Source organism: Gadus macrocephalus, chromosome 3, assembly GCF_031168955.1.
Source record: "Gadus macrocephalus chromosome 3, ASM3116895v1".
NCBI classification, from domain to species: Eukaryota; Metazoa; Chordata; class Actinopteri; order Gadiformes; family Gadidae; genus Gadus; species Gadus macrocephalus.
Genome location: NC_082384.1, coordinates 582,912 through 595,824, shown reverse-complemented (window position 1 = coordinate 595,824; position 12,913 = coordinate 582,912).

Below are 12,913 nucleotides of genomic sequence, written 5' to 3'. Positions count from 1 at the left end.
TTAATGATATTGGAGAAAAATGTTTCTCTAGCATTTTTTAAGTCTAAATTGTAGGCACGGAGGCTCTCTTTATAGATATCATGGTGAATATGAAGTTTTGTTTTACGCCAGATGCGTTCAACCTTCCTGCATTCTTTTTTCTGTGCTGTTACAGAAGCAGCTTTTCTCCAGGGTGCCTTTTGCTTTCCAGAAATCGTTTTAACCTTATAAGGTGCAATGACATCTATGACTTTCAAAATTTTCAAATTAAAGTTTTCTACAAGATCATCAGCCGAACAAGGGTTTAGAGGTGGTAGCAAGGAGATGGCCTTTTTAAAAAGTACATTAGAATCTTCATTGATATACCGTTTTTTGACAGTGTTTGATTTTGTCTGTATGTCGGGAATAAAAGATATGTTAAAGAAAACACAAAAGTGGTCAGACAAGGAAGGATCAGTCACAGAGAGATCAGAAACATTGAGGCCCTTTGTGATAACCAGGTCTAGAGTGTGCCCCTTACAATGAGTAGCCTCTTTCACATGTTGAGACAGTTCAAATGTGTCCAAAATGGTAAAAAGTTTTTTTGCACACTTGTCATTCAAATCATCAGTATGAAAATTGAAGTCACCAGTTATAACTAGACAGTCAAATTCTGTGGAGATGCTAGACAATAATTCTGTGAAGTCATCGAAAAAATTTGCAGAATATGTGGGTGGCCTGTAAATAATTAATAGGAGAACTCTGGGGGAGCATTTCAATACAGCACTAAGGTATTCAAACGATGGAAAATCACCAACTAACATCTGTTTCCCCTGAAATACATTTTTAAATATAGCAGCAACCCCTCCACCTCTTTTTCCAGATCTACATGCATCAAAAAAGTTATAGTCGGGAGGAGCTGTCTCTATCAGAACGGTTGCACTGTTATTTTGTTCCAGCCATGTTTCAGTTAAAAACATAAAATCCAGTTTAGAAGTGTTAATAAAATCATTAACTAAAAATTATTTGTTATTAAGAGACCTCACATTAAGTAGAGCCATCCTGATGGTGCTGTTGATAGGCTTTAAGGTTGTTTTTGGTTTGGAGGCAATAGATATGAGATTTGTGAGGTTAGCAGTGTGTCTAAGTTTCCCTTTGTTTACTCTCTTAGTGGTTACAGCATGAATGCGAAAGTTGCCCTGCTTTGACGTAGGCAACCTTGGGTTCAGCAGATTATGAGAAACTTCCTTTATACTGTGTCTACGGCTGAACCCTTTTTTGTCTCAGTAATACTCAGGACTACTATCAGTACGGTGGTGGGGGTGGGGCGCCATCCTCCTGGGTGATAGCAGCCTGCGGCCATGACGTGGCGATGCTATCATTGACACAGATGCAAGTTTGATGCCAGCATATTCCAGTTTCTTAAATTCGGCTGGAAAATCGCAAAGGGAGACATCGGAGACTCTATCCCAGCTGGAGTTGTTGTTGTGGCTATGGGAGAGATGAGGCTGGATGTCATCGTCGATGGGGGAATGCAGAGGAGGGGGGTGGCCGTTCCTCGCCAAGCCAGCATCAGCGATGGGGGAGGGCACAGTGTTGATGGCGTCGGGCGGGCTGTTGTCTCTCTTCAAGGTCTGTGGGCTGTCTGCTATCTGTGTGTCAGATAGTGGCAGAGTAGTTGTGTGGGGGAGGCTGTAGTCTCGCTTCTTCTCAACCTGTGCTCTGATTGTGGCCTGTGCGTCAGACCATGGCAAGATTGTGGCCTGTGCGTAAAGCGAGAAGAGAAGATTGTCCCTCAACAGTTTTGAGCCTAACCTGTTTGGGTGTAGGCCATCTGCTCTGAAAAGATATTTGCGCCCCCAGAATAAGTTGAAATTGTCAATAAAGTCCCTTCCTCTTTCATTGCAGACTCTGGAAAGCCATGTATTCAGTGCAAGTAGACGACTGAATCTGTTTATTCCCCTGTCAACTGTTGGTATGGGTCCACTGATGAAAGACTTGATGTGTATTTTGTCCAGTGTATCCAATAGATCAGTGTAATCCCTCTTCAGAAGTTCTGACTGTTCTCTTTGAATATCATTAAATCCTGCATGCACAATAATCTGTGAGATTTTGGGGTTTTCCAATATGATTTTGGCAAGTTTATGGTTGATATCACTAACCATTCCATATGGGAAGATGCATGTTTTGATCTTCTTACCGGTTATATCCTTGATAGTTGAGTCTCCTATAATCAGAGTGTCTGGTTCATCTGCTTTCTCTGAGATGGGCCCTTGTTGGACGGTGGCAGACACATGCGCAGCCCGCCTCCGTGGCGACTGGTTGTTCCGTCTCTGTCCGCACTGTCCGTCCGGACGCATCTCGGGGCTCAGGGGTGCATCGGTGGCAGGCGCGTTCTTGGACTCTTGAAGTGGCAGGAACCGGTTCTTCAGTGGCAGGGTTAATTTCAGTGACGGGCTAATCCGGCTGATACATGTAAATTTAGCTTTGGGTAGTTTAGCATTTGGCGTTGAGTGAACTTGTTGATTCACTTTGGTATGTTGCTTTGGCTTAGCGCCGACTCTGTGCCAGTGAGACGCAGCTGGAACTGTCTCTCTCTTGTCCAGCTTCGGGAAGGATACAGTGTAGCTTTGGTCATCTTGCTGTATCTGAGTGAGCTCAGCAAACTCACCCATCGGCACTGTATCCTGTAGGAGTCCTTTGCATTTTTCTACTGCTGCTAGTCTCGTTTCAATTAAAGCCAATGTCTGTTTCAGTTTGGCGCAGTCTGTGCATTTCCCAGTCTCCGTGCCTGAGATATCCGAATGCGGAGGCATGTTGGCGATAGGAAAGTCCAAGGCTTTTTCTGCGGTCTGATCCTGGAGTAAAAAGTGCCAAAATGTATTGTTGAATCGAGCGATTGAGGACGACGGAAACAAACTATATACTGTTAGGTAAATAAAATAAGATAAAGTAGATCTGAACGATGAATCAAGTAGTTTTTTCCAATGCCTAGCGGAGCTTCGGGAAACATGACCTCTCTCTCTCTCTCTGAAGAGAACCCCATTAACTGAAATAGTTAATTTGTAATTCTGATCTTGGCACTGTGTGGCAATAGGTACTAGTTTGAAATTCTGGTTGGTTTATTATCCATCCGACCGTTCATGTTTTAATCAAAAGGCCAGTTTCTACGCTCGGTCAACCTTTTATTTGTAATTAATTACAAACAATTCTGAAATTTTTCAATGTAATATAAAGAAATTGTATGAATCGGCTTATTGTCTGTATTTAAGTCGTGTTAGGATTAAGTTACCTCTGAGTTTATTTTTTGTTGATTCTGTCATAAATAAATTAGGCGGACAGAGAATAGTTAATTTGTTTAAAGTAGTTGATAATCATAAATAAATTAGACGGATAGAGAATAGTTAATTTGTTGAAGTAATGAATAAATGTGTAAATCTTCTTTGACTTAAACATAATCGCGCTAACTCTAACTTCATGTGCACGAGCACACACAGGGGACGAGCAGGAGCCTGCAAGGCAGGGTTGAGAAAAGATAACAGTGAAGGGTTGGGGCCACATTCCAATCTTCGGGAGGGAGACGAGCGCTTGGGAAGAGTTCACATTTGTAGCTTAGAGATAATAAAGTATTTAAACTAACTATTAGAATAAACTCAAATAAATTGTATTAATAAATAGTGTATTTCAGAAAAAATAAATAAAGTAATAAAGTAATAATTTAAAATGGCACCAACAGCGGTAGAGATTTTTATGTAGGGACCGTCTATTGCTCAAAGGTGAGATGAAAAAGATCTCTGAGAAATGGGAAGAAAGGACAGAAGGAGCAGGCACTATATGGCCCATGGGAGGGACTTTTGATCCAATAATGTATAGGGACATGGAGGTAGTAATAAGGAATTACATAGATAACAGAAGTGGAAAAACGGCCTCAGCAAAGAGGGACAGGGAAAAGTTAGTTCTAGCTTTGTTCTTAGAGGAAGGAGAGAGATGGCGAACATTACAGAGAGTGGCGGGAGAAATAATAGCTAATAACAACAAGGCTCAACCATTGCCTCTGAAGGTTGAGCCACCGCTGTACAAACCAGCATCATTGTACCCATTGCTAATAGGCACGGTAAAAATTAAAGGGGAAGTCACACTAAATGAAGAAGATAAAAAAATGCAACCCAGAGACAGAGGGGCCTGTCTGCAGTAAAGCATTACAAAGAGCACCCCACACGTCATCAGGAAATTATCCTACTCTAGTCAAAGGACAACAGGTCCATTATCAACCGTGGGGTTCACAGGACTTGGAGGGAGTCATTTCTAAACTCCCTAACATAATTAACGGGGCGTCTAAATGGATTAGAACATTTGAGGAGCTCACAGTGGGAAAGCTAATTGCAGTGGGGGACCTGAAAGCTCTGTTGGCAAGAGTATTGGGGTTATCCAAGATGGAGTTTGTACTGAGGAATGGAGGGTTGAATATACTGGATGGAAAGTATGATGAGACTACACTTGATCATTACAGAGGGGCGTTGTGGGCCACACTCAGGAGGGAGTTCCCGGTCCGCATGGATCCTTAAAACATGAGAGGTCTCCCCATTGGTGACACAGAGGACCCTGCATCCTACCTGCAGGCCCAAGTAGACAGATGGCGCATGGAGACGGATGAGGATCCTGAGATCCATCCGGTGTTTTCTGTCATGTTTAGAAAATCTGTGATAGAGACACTTCCCAGCCAAATCAAAGCCAAGCTAGAGGATGTGGTTGTGGATCTCATAGAGATTTTAATGACCATTTAGTTCATGCAGTGGATGAATATCGTCAGAATAAATAAAGAATACAGGAACAAAGCAAAGAGGTCCAGAGGAAGCTATATCAGCTTCAGCTGGAAGATCTCACAAGGAAGGAAAGAGATAAGAAGAGACAGGCAGGTGTTTTAGAACCAGCTGCTGTAATAACGCAAGCCGCCCAGCAGGGCGCACTTCAAAACCAATATCCACGATTGGCATTTTCTCTCCCAGTACAACAGCCTCAGAGCCAACTGTCACCTACTCCACCTGTTACACATGTACACATCCATAATTATAGGAACCCCACAAATAAAAATAGACAGAATCAGTACAAGGGGCCCCAAGGACAGTTTAGAAACAATCAACAACAAGGATCCCAAGGACAACGCAGAGGTCCTTTAATATGTTATGGGTGCAACCAGGAAGGACATATTAAGAAAGATTGTTTGATTAACCCTTTTCCACCAAAGCAAACACAGGGTAACAGCGACCAGGGACAGGCAGGTCCCTTCATGGGTCAGGGATACTAGGGGTGCCCAGAGAATCCACAGGGGGAGGGTCAGCTTGTAGCAATCACAAAACAAGCTGATGAGGAACCAATACTGCAGGTTCTGATAAATGATAGAGGCACGCCAATGATGGCCCACACTGGAGCCACTTACACTTGCGTAGGTCCAAACTATGCCTCTCACCTCCCCATGGCAGGAAAATTCACCAAAACTTTAGGATTCTCGGAACACACTCAGTTAATACCTATGACAGCTCCAAGGATGACAATCTGTGAATTCTTATTTTAAGTTGTATATGTGAGCGAATGAGTGAGGAGTGAGTGAGTGAGTGAGTGAGTGAGTGAGTGAGTGAGTGAGTGAGTGAGTGAGTGAGTGAGTGAGTGAGTGAGTGAGTGAGTGAGTGAGTGAGAAAGAGTTAGCATTGAGTTGAGTTAGAGGGGTCAGATGAAGTGATTTGTGAAGAGTGAGACAGAGAAGAGGAAGAGTGTGTGGATTGGCAACGAGAAGTGGCGATGAGATTGGAGAAGGCTTTCCGGTTAGAATTTTCTTTGGGGACATTCATATCTTTCGATGGCCTTTTAAGATTAATAATCTAGTTTTGGAGTGTGTCCAAAAACGAATAAACCAGAAAGGAAAGGAAAGGATTACTGAAAGGAAAAATGGTTATGGAGATTTGTGAAAGCAAAGGAAGTAGGTAAAGAGAGGTAAAGAGAGTTAGAGAGAAGGAACGTAAGTAAGGAAAACCCGCCGGTGGGGGCTGGACAGAGAGACAACAGAGAGAAAGAGATTGAATTTGTATTGTGCTGAATAGATTATTTGTGCATTTGGATGTACTCTGTAATTGGTTCCTGAATGTAACCCATGTCCACTGTTTTAGAATAAACTTAGAACCACCACTGGGATTGGTGATTGTGGTTCTTGGAGACTCTCCAACGCGTCGGAACACCATGTGGTATATATCATTACATCTTGGTACACAGAGCACTGGTGAGACAACGGGTTGGATCAGAGAGAGAAGGTGTTTGGAGAAGGGAGAGGAATGTATAGAAAGCAAAAAGGGCGGATGCGGACCGACCCGGAGGTAATAAATCAGCGGAGCGGAGGCTGGGGGTCGGTTTAGCTCAGGAGGTAGAGAAGTTGTCTTGTAACCGAAGGGTTGCTGGTTCGATCCCCATCTCTCCTAGCTGAGTGTTGATGTGTCCCTGAGCAAGTAACATGGTGATTACAGGATTTAGGAATAATTATCTAGACTCCAAAACATGAGCAATTAGCGTTAAAAATTGTCTGCACACCACACTCCACAGGAGTCAATGGGTTCAATGGCGCCAGGGTAAAGTGACTCCTCAAAAGAGGAGCGGACCCAACCCATGGACTCTGCGTGGATAGGTGGATGTAATTTTGGTGCTTGGACCTGACGAGGTCTAGGTGCCAAGATAACAACACAAATAAAATATTTCCTTCGAGATTATGATAAGTAATAGACAATTTATTAAAAGTGATCTTATAATTTAGAAAAAACAATCTGCAATACTTAAAAATTAGACCAAATAAGTATGATAAAACGTTATCCAAATTTCTAATTTAGGTTATCCACAATGACAAATGTCATTTAAAAGAAATAAGTAAAATAAAATAAGAAAGGATGTGTGTGTGAGGCTGTTCTCGTGTGTGTGTCAGGGCTGCCGAGGTAGGGGAGAATCCTCTCCTACTCCGAGTGATGGAGTACACAAGGGGATACACAAGCACACTTCAGATAAAACAATATGGTTAATTAGTAAACAGAAACAATGTATCAATTCAGTGTTGAATAAACTAGTTAAGATCAACATAGAGGGTTTGGGTTTGGTATAGTAGTGAATCAAAATATGGAAAACACTAAATGCAAGCAATAGGTAGAATAAAAGGTTTAATTAGGTCGTCCAATTTAAATAGATAGTGAAGGGCAATCGGGTAGGATTATGAAGAGAATTGTGATTTTGAGCAACGGTTAAGACAGAAGTGAGTTGCCCAATATTGAAAATGCAAGTTTTAATATTGTGATTTTTGTTTTCTTTCACATCTCCCTAGTTAAGGACAATAGGTGGATTGACGCCACATCTGCTGGGAAGGAGTCATACATGCTATGTTGTCAAATTGGATTCGGAAGTAGTGGGTTCACCTTAAAATGCCACTAATGCTGCTGCAACACTTTAATAATTTTAACTCTGATAAATTACCTTTTGTTTTATAGTTGCCCTGATGTGTATCTTTTACGCACACACACGCTGCATAGGGCAGATGCGGCTGAAGACTCTATCTCCATCCCTCCACTTTGCGATCTATACCACCATATAGGTGGGGATTGATCGTATCCCAGGTACGGCATCCTGCAATAAGCCAGTATGGAAGGCTGGTTAGCCAACGACGGGTAAGATCCCACCTTGAAGCCCGGGACAACCTAAAACAGGCACAGTCACGATTACTTGGCAGAGTCACTGTGAGCATTGGCTCACTGGAACATGAAGTGACGAACTCCAACCATCATAGGGAAAGCCGGCTGATGAAAGGTGGAGGGGGAACAGGAGTCAGCTATGTCAGCTCTGGCAGCAGAGGTGGTCTTGGAACGGGGCATGTCGCGTTTTATTTTATTTTACCTTTGTGGTATGGAAGCCCACTAACGCATGAAAGTTTTTTGGTTTAGTGCATGACTTTGGAACAGCGTGGTTTCAGGCGGCTGATGGTAAACCCACCCATATTGGGCTTTGGATTTGGACAGACTGGTTTCGATTTCCCTTCCCAAGAGATTGGTTTCAGTTTGCTGATGGTTACGGTTAGACTTTTCGACGTTGGTTGCACCAACGGCGTTCTTAGATTTACTTATCATTTAATGTGCATGGTTCTGACCATTGCGCAAGGGGGGAGGTATTGAGGAGAATTAGAAAAAAATTAGAAAACAAGGTTTTTCTTCACCATACTTGCAAACAATGATTGACATCCAGCTAAATGAGTGTTAAATATTTGAAAAAACAGTGTTCAACAGATGGGTAGAAGCAGTCCCATCAAAAGACCAAAGTGCGACTACAGTAATCAAGTTTCTGACTAGAGAAGTCATGCCAAGGTTTGGAATTCCGTCACAAATTAGCTCAGGCGATAGGGCAGCGTTTATTCAGAAAAAACTCAAACAAGTGATTTAACATCTGCATGTCAAATAAAGACTAGTCCGTGTCTACATTCCTCAAACCACAAGGTATGGTGGAGAGAGGAATGGGACGCTTAAGACAAAGATTAAAAAAATTAAATTAGAGTACTAAATTAAAGGACTAATGCACTACGACTGACACTAATGAGTTAGCCCATGAAAACTAACAGAATGACGCATCTAACCCCGCATGAAATGCTTACGGGTCGACCCATGCCTTCACCTGTCATTCGAGGGCCTCATAAAGGACCTCCATTAGAACAATTGGAAACTGAATTAAGACGCTATATGGGACAACTAACTGGCATACACAGGCTTATTTTTCAACAGGAGAAAGACAGAGTTCCAGAGTTGGAGAAGGAGCCACCAAGGGGGGTGGAGCCAGGTGACCAAGTGTAGGCCTACCTAAGGGTGTTCAGGAGAAAGTGGAACGAGCCCAGGAGAGAAGGGCCATACAAAGTCACAAACGCAACACCAACAGCCATCCAGGTGGAAGGAAGTGCCACATGGTATCATCTCAACCACTGCACAAAAGCCGCTCAACCCAGGGATGAGCGTGAGGAGGAGGAGCCAGACGCAGACACACCTGGGGCTGACCAGCTGCCCCAGGACCAGATCCATTTCGAGCCGAGTCAGGAGCGAAAGTCACACAATGATGCTGAAAGTGATCTATGATAGCATCTAGGCTCTCCAAGGAGATGACCCTTAGGGTAACTGGCATAGATGAGTCAAATGATTGGGAGTGGAAGCTCTATGGGAAAGTGCTTCAGAGCGAATCTGAAGAGGAGAGCGGAGTGTGATATATCAAACACCAGGAGGAGGCTCACACGATGTGCTAGTAACCTTTCCATGTGAGCCGGCCTCGTGATCTACAAGGCTTGATTTCAGCCAACAGGAGCAACATCTATCACAATGACCAAAACCCCCCACTCGTATCCTGCGCACCAATACATGAAGATCACCTGAGCCATTCAAATCCGTGCAAGCATGCAGACAATCTCAAATTTCTGTATTATGATGAAACATTAGTTTTTGGGTATAATATTATGTCACACATTTTTGAATGCATGTTATGTCAATTTTTTGTATAATATTGGGTCACACATTCTTGAAATGTATAATATTGGGTCACACATTTTTGAAATGTATAATATGATGTCACATATTTTTAAAATGCCAATTTTCAATGCATGCTGAATGATTATTGATTATTATGCTGTTTATGATTATTATGTAGGTATTCTAGATAAGCATTTGATATAGTTGCATGATGAATATAGAATATTGTGTTATTATGATTAGAAAGGTTTTATGATTACATATGAACAACTTGTAGGGATTAGAGTGTTAATAATACGCTGCATTTGGTAAATATTTTTGGCCTAAAATCAGGTTGAAATCCCTGTCGAAGCTCTGAGGTTTTTACAGATGACCAGATGTGGTGTCAATTTGGCAAGGGCTTAGCAGCATATAGGCTTAGCAATAATTCAAGTAATTTGTTGGAACCTTATCGGCCCCAACAAGGGGGAATATATGTGGGAGAAATTAACCATTACTTTTATATTAACTATGAGTATAATCAGGCCTATATACATCAGGCATAAACATTAATGGTGGAAAAGTAGAGAAACCACACCTGGACCCAGAGCAATGGCCTGATAAGGCGCCAAGGACTTTAGGGCCCAGACTACTGACATCCTCCCATTTTTAGATTAACTACAGGAGATGAGCACATACGTAAGGGAATGTATAGTAAGGCCAATTTGAACATATACCAGGACGGTCATATATTACATGCATGACAGCTCAGTTGGGGTGGATAAGAGGGACTGGGATCGGAGCCTGTTGGGAAAAATAACCTGATGAACACATCACATGGCAGTCACATTACAATATAGTCAACTCTTGCTCTAACCCAACGAACACAAACATGATAATATATAGTCAGGTCAAGGCCAGAGCCGAAGGCCCCATTTCCCAGGCAAATGATAGACACTCAGACAATGCACCAGCCATCCTCAAGAACGGGAGAGCCACATTAATTTATCACACAGGAGACACTTTGAAGCTCTCCCCCGTTAGAAGGAACCAAGAGAAACACCTGCCCATACCAGGGGCCTGAGAGCCACACTAAATTATCACACACAAGACACTTCGGGGGGGCACTCCCCCGTTTAATTTATCACACCGGAGACACGAGGAGCTCTCCCCCCGTTAGGAGAAGATCCAGGGCCTGGGAGCCAAGGTCCGGCAAAAACACACAGAACCACACACATCTCAAACGCACACACCTCATCCAGAGGAGGATACAGCATAAAACTGTATCACACGGGGACTCTTGATCTTCTTCTGAAGCAGACCTTCCACGGAGGCGAAGCTCTGGACGAACCATCAGCGCTGATTAGGGACTTAGACATATTCGATCTCTCACGCTTTATGACTCTGTATAACCGTTGCCACTTTACTTAATAAATCCAAGGTCCTCGTGCCGACAGACTTTATTACCTCTCCGTCTCATTTCATCTGGTCCAGTAACTAGACAGACCGTTTTTCCCCTCAATTTGGTGACCACCGACGTGATTTTTTTCTGAATTGAACCGCAACTGGGAAACGAGAGACGGAGAGCGGCACGGCCTCGGGACCCCGGAGCACCGGACCGATTCCTGCAGTCTCACCTCGCGCGCGCCCAACAAAAGGTAGGCAGAACCTGTTGATAAAATCCAAACTCTGCATAGTTATATAGGAACCACATTAGGAGGTGAGACTGTGAGAGCGGTTCGATACGGGATATCTCGTGGGGACGAATAGAGCTGCATCCCAGCATTTCCCCATAAACCCGATTGACCCTGAACGCGTGACACATCGAATATCGGCTCGTTGCATGGTGAAAGAATACCCTTGAGACCATAGGGCCTATAAGAATCGGGCATAGTGATACAAGACTACCGATGGCCAAGTAATGGATGTGTAATAAATGGACCTGTGTCTTAAGGGGGTTAAAGTCCCTCGGCTGGGGTTAAAGTCCCCACCTGTGACTAAAGGGGGTTGGAGTCCCTCGGGGTGGGGTTAGAGTCCCCACCTATGTCTTAAGGGGGTTAAAGTCCCTCGGCTGGGGTTAAAGTCCCCACCTGTGACTAAAGGGGGTTGGAGTCCCTCGGGGTGGGGTTAGAGTCCCCACCTATGTCTTAAGGGGGTTAAAGTCCCTCGGCTGGGGTTAAAGTCCCCACCTGTGACTAAAGGGGGTTGGAGTCCCTCGGGGTGGGGTTAGAGTCACCACCTATGTCTTAAGGGGGTTAAAGTCCCTCGGCTGGGGTTAAAGTCCCCACCTGTGACTAAAGGGGGTTGGAGTCCCTCGGGGTGGGGTTAGAGTCCCCACCTATGTCTTAAGGGGGTTAAAGTCCCTCGGCTGGGGTTAAAGTCCCCACCTGTGACTAAAGGAGGGTTAGAGTCCCCACCTGTGTATCAAGAGGGTTAGAGTCCCCACCTGTGTATTAAGAGGGTTAGAGTCCCCACCAGTGTATTAAGAGGGTTAGAGTCCCCACCTGTGTATCAAGAGGGTTAGAGTCCCCACCAGTGTATTAAGAGGGTTAGAGTCCCCACCTGTGTATCAAGAGGGTTAGAGTCCCCACCAGTGTATTAAGAGGGTTAGAGTCCCCACCTGTGTATCAAGAGGGTTAGAGTCCACACCAGTGTATCAAGAGGGTTAGAGTCCCCACCAGTGTATATTAAGAGGGTTAGAGTCCCCACCTGTGTATCAAGAGGGTTAGAGTCCCCACCAGTGTATCAAGAGGGTTAGAGTCCCCACCTGTGTATCAAGAGGGTTAGAGTCCCCACCTGTGTATCAAGAGGGTTAGAGTCCCCACCTGTGTATCAAGAGGGTTAGAGTCCCCACCTGTGTATCAAGGGGGTTAGAGTCCCCTTCTTTGTTTGTGTATTAAATAATTCTATGTGGTAAGAAGGTTAGAGTCCCTTTGCAGAGGAAACGGTATGCCTGGGGCATGAGTGACACACAGAGAGAATAAGATAAACTAGGCTCGTTGCGTGGTGAAAGAACACCCTCGAGGCCTAAGGCTCGCCGCCCTTGATAAGTGAATCTGAGGTGCCCGAAGAAGCACAACGATTTCTTGGCCATATATTCATTGCATATGCGGGGACTGACGGACAGACACCTGAACTGACGCAGACTAGGGATAGCAGAGACCTCCCACCCCCACCTTCACGACCAGAGAGACAGTGTGTGTATGCGCGTGAGAGAGAGAGACAAAGTGGCTGTGTGTGTGTGTGTAAGAGGCCCAGAGAGAGAGAAAGAAAGAAAGCGAGCGTATGTGTGAACCGGCTAAATATAGAAATAAATAAATCAATGATAACCCGGCTATGTGTGCAACGCTTGCTTGCTTTGTTATGCTCAACGCTATTTTGCCGTGTCTGATGATTGTGAGTGCGGCAGCAGACGGATAATTGCATTGACCACAGCGGACGGGAATAGTAGACAC